Here is a 6069-nt window from a genome sequence, read left to right on the forward strand (position 1 = left end):
ATTAATGTGCTCCAATAAAACGCTTTCCTAATTTACACATTTTCGATTTTCTGTTGCCACGCAGGATGAAAACATAAAGCATACAGTTATATCTAAACCCTGTGGTAGTAACGTAGAGCAATGTAACGTAATGACAAGATCGCCACTTCTACTTCGTAAAACAAGGCCAACCAATCAGATTCCAGCATTGTAATGAGACACATCAACCCCTTTCCATCGCTCTAGACTTAGGAACGTTTCTACAAAACCCGTCATACTGCAATGTCGATCAGATCTGTTTCCATCCAGTGCCAACTAAGACTGGGCAATTGAACATGTAACCTCAATTACGATTATTGAATGAGTTAGGCCACACCCCTTTGCATGCCACGCCCCTCTATTTGCATGCTACGCAATTGAATATTTATCCCCTGTGCCTTCTGCATACTACTGAATATAATATACCCCCTGACATAATGCCCCCATAGTGCCCCACACACAGTATAATGCCCCGTAGCTGCCCCACACATTATAATGCCCCTATAACGGCCTCCACACAGTAAAATGCCCCTATAGTTGCCCTCCACACAGTATAAATCCCCATAGCTGCCCCCAGAGTATAATACCCCCCATAACTGTCCTCCACACCATATAATTCCCCCATAATAGCCGCCTTAACTGCCCTCCCGACAGTATAATGCCCCCGTAGCTGCCTATACATAGTATTATGCCCCCATAACTGACTTCGACGCAGTATAATGCCCCTATAGCTGCCTTCACACAGTATAATGCCCACATAACTGCCCCATAGCTGTACCACACACAGTATAAAGTCCCCCATAGCTGTCCCCTCGCTGTATAATGTCCCCAAAGCTGCTCCCAATAGTGCCTGATAAAAATAATAATAAACATACTCACCTAACCCCGTTCCTTAGGGTCCCCTGCTCTAACATTGGATTCAACTGAATCTGCGTGCTGAATATGCAGATACAGTTTAAACCGGGCGAAAATAATTGATAAAACCGATAAAATTTACACGATGACGTCGATTAATTGTGCTGGATTTCGATTAATTGCCCAGCCCTAGTGCCAACCGTTGTGATGTTGTACTTTATCAGGTGCACAAAATTATATATACTATTAGATTTAAGGGTGAGTATTACCAGTTTATATAATTAATCTGCATTACAAATAAAGTGACTCTAAATATATTGCATTATTATATTTTACTGATCCTGAGTTACATCCTGTATTATACTCCAGAGCTGCACTCACTATTCTGCTGGTGGAGTCACTGTGTACATACATTACATTACTTATCCTGTACTGATCCTGAGTTATATCCTGTATTATACTCCAGAGCTGCACTCACTATTCTGCTGGTGGAGTCACTGTGTACATACATTACATTACTTATCCTGTTCTGATCCTGAGTTACATCCTATATTATACTCCAGAGCTGCACTCACTATATACTGCCCCCTATATACAAGAATATAACTACTATAATACTGCCCCCTATATACAAGAATATAACTACTATAATACTGCCCCTATATACAAGAATATAACTACTATAATACTGCCCCCTATATACAAGAATATAACTACTGTAATACTGCTCCTATATACAAGAATATAACTACTATAATACTGCTCCTATATACGAGAATATAACGAATATAATACTGCTCCTATATACAAGAATATAACTACTATAATACTGCTCCTATATACAAGAATATATCTACTATAATACTGCCCCTATATACAAGAATATAACTACTATAATACTGCTCCTATATACAAGAATATAACTACTATAATACTGCCCCCTATATACAAGAATATAACTACTATAATACTGCTCCTATATACAAGAATATAACTACTATAATACTGCTCCTATATACAAGAATATAACTACTATAATACTGCTCCTATATACAAGAATAAAACTACTATAATACTGCCTCCTATATACAAGAATATAACTACTATAATACTGCCCTATATACAAGATAATAACTACTATAATACTGCTCCTATATACAAGAATATAACTACTATAATACTGCCCTATATACAAGATAATAACTACAATAATACTGCTCCTTTATACAAGAATATAACTACTATAATACTGCCCCTATATACAAGAATATAACTACTATAATACTGCTCCCTAGATACAAGAATATAACTACTATAATACTGCCCCTATATACAAGAATATAACTACTATAATACTGCCCCCTATATACAAGAATATAACTACTATAATACTGCCCCCTATATACAAGAATATAACTACTATAATACTGCCCCCTATATACAAGAATATAACTACTATAATACTGCCCATATATACAAGAATATAACTACTATAATACTGCTCCCTATATACAAGAATATAACAACTATAATACTGCCCCCTATATACAAGAATATAACTACTATAATACTGCTCCCTATATACAAGAGTATAACTACTATAATACTGCTCCTATATACAAGAATACAACTACTATAATACTGCCCCTATATACAAGAATATAACTACTATAATACTGCCCCCTATATACAAGAATATAACTACTATAATACTGCCCCCTATATACAAGAATATAACTACTATAATACTGCTCCTATATACAAGAATATAACTACTATAATACTGCCCCCTATATACAAGAATATAACTACTATAATACTGCCCCCTATATACAAGAATATAACTACTATAATACTGCCCCCTATATACAAGAATATAACTACTATAATACTGCCCATATATACAAGAATATAACTACTATAATACTGCTCCCTATATACAAGAATATAACTACTATAATACTGCCCCTATATACAAGAATATAACTACTATAATACCGCCCCTATATACAGGAATATAACTACTATAATACTGCCCCCTATATACAAGAATATAACTACTATAATACTGCTCCTATATACAAGAATATAACTACTATAATACTGCCTCCTATATACAAGAATATAACTACTATAATACTGCTCCTATATACAAGAATATAACTACTATAATACTGCTCCCTATATATAAGAATATAACTACTATAATACTGCTCCTATATACAAGAATATAACTACTATAATACTTCTCCTATATACAAGAATATAACTACTATAATACTGCCCCTATATACAAGAATATAACTACTATAATACTGCCCCTATATACAAGAATATAACTACTATAATACTGCCCCTATATACAAGAATATAACTACTATAATACTGCCCCCTATATACAAGAATATAACTACTACAATACTGCCCCCTATATACAAGAATATAACTACTATAATACTGCCCCCTATATACAAGAATATAACTACTATAATACTGCCCCAATATACAAGAATACAACTACTATAATACTGCTCCTATATACAAGTATATATCTACTATAATACTGCTCCTATATACAAGAATATAACTACTATAATACTGCCCCCTATATACAAGAATATAACTACTATAATACTGCCCCCTATATACAAGAATATAACTACTATAATACTGCCCCCTATATACAAGAATATAACTACTACAATACTGCCCATATATACAAGAATATAACTACTATAATACTGCTCCCTATATACAAGAATATAACTACTATAATACTGCCCCTATATACAAGAATATAACTACTATAATACTGCTCCCTATATACAAGAATATAACTACTATAATACTGCTCCTATATACAAGAATATAACTACTATAATACTGCTCTTATATACGAGAATATAACTAATATAATACTGCTCCTATATACAAGAATATAACTACTATAATACTGCCTCCTATATACAAGAATATAACTACTATAATACTGCTCCTATATACAAGGATATAACTACTATAATACTGCCCTCTATATACAAGAATATAACTACTATAATACTGCCTCCTATATACAAGAATATAACTACTATAATACTGCCTCCTATATACAAGAATATAACTACTATAATACTGCTCCCTATATACAAGAATATAACTACTATAATACTGCCCCTATATACAAGAATATAACTACTATAATACTGCCTCCTATATACAAGAATATAACTACTATAATACTGCCCCTATATACAAGAATATAACTACTATAATACTGCCCCTATATACAAGAATATAACTACTATAATACTGCCCCTATATACAAGAATATAACTACTATAATACTGCCCCCTATATACAAGAATATAACTACTATAATACTGCCCCCTATATACAAGAATATAACTACTATAATACTACCTCCTATATACAAGAATATAACTAGTATAATACTGCTCCCTATATACAAGAATATAACTACTATAATACTGCCCCTATATACAAGAATATAACTAGTATAATACTGCTCCTATATACCAGAATATAACTACTATAATACTGCCCCCTATATACAAGAATATAACTACTATAATACTGCTCCTATATACAAGAATATAACTACTATAATACTGCCCCTATATACAAGAATATAACTACTATAATACTGCCCCTATATACAAGAATATAACTACTATAATACTACCCCCTATATACAAGAATATAACTACTATAATACTGCCCCTATATTTAAGAATATAACTACTATAATACTGCCCCCTATATACAAGAATATAACTACTATAATACTGCTCCTATATACAAGAATATAACTACTATAATACTGCCTCCTATATACAAGAATATAACTACTATAATACTGCCCCCTATATACAAGAATATAACTACTATAATACTGCTCCTATATACAAGAATATAACTACTATAATACTGCCCCTATATACAAGAATATAACTACTATAATACTGCTCCTATATACAAGAATATAACTACTATAATACTGCCCCTATATACAAGAATATAACTACTATAATACTGCCCCCTATATACAAGAATATAATTACTATAATACTGCTCCTATATACAAGAATATAACTACTATAATACTGCTCCTATATACAAGAATATAACTACTACAATACTGCCCCCTATATACAAGAATATAACTACTATAATACTGCCCCCTATATACAAGAATATAACTACTATAATACTGCTCCTATATACAAGAATATAACTACTATAATACTGCCCCTATATACAAGAATATAACTACTATAATACTGCCCCCTATATACAAGAATATAACTACTATAATACTGCCCCCTATATACAAGAATATAACTACTATAATACTACCTCCTATATACAAGAATATAACTAGTATAATACTGCTCCCTATATACAAGAATATAACTACTATAATACTGCCCCTATATACAAGAATATAACTAGTATAATACTGCTCCTATATACCAGAATATAACTACTATAATACTGCCCCCTATATACAAGAATATAACTACTATAATACTGCTCCTATATACAAGAATATAACTACTATAATACTGCCCCTATATACAAGAATATAACTACTATAATACTGCCCCTATATACAAGAATATAACTACTATAATACTACCCCCTATATACAAGAATATAACTACTATAATACTGCTCCTATATACAAGAATATAACTACTATAATACTGCCTCCTATATACAAGAATATAACTACTATAATACTGCCCCCTATATACAAGAATATAACTACTATAATACTGCTCCTATATACAAGAATATAACTACTATAATACTGCCCCTATATACAAGAATATAACTACTATAATACTGCTCCTATATACAAGAATATAACTACTATAATACTGCCCCTATATACAAGAATATAACTACTATAATACTGCCCCCTATATACAAGAATATAATTACTATAATACTGCTCCTATATACAAGAATATAACTACTATAATACTGCTCCTATATACAAGAATATAACTACTACAATACTGCCCCCTATATACAAGAATATAACTACTATAATACTGCCCCCTATATACAAGAATATAACTACTATAATACTGCTCCTATATACAAGAATATAACTACTATAATACTGCTCCTATATACAAGAATATAACTACTATAATACTGCCTCTA

The sequence above is a fragment of the Rhinoderma darwinii genome, chromosome 13 (genome assembly GCF_050947455.1).
Source record: "Rhinoderma darwinii isolate aRhiDar2 chromosome 13, aRhiDar2.hap1, whole genome shotgun sequence".
NCBI lineage: Eukaryota > Metazoa > Chordata > Amphibia > Anura > Rhinodermatidae > Rhinoderma > Rhinoderma darwinii.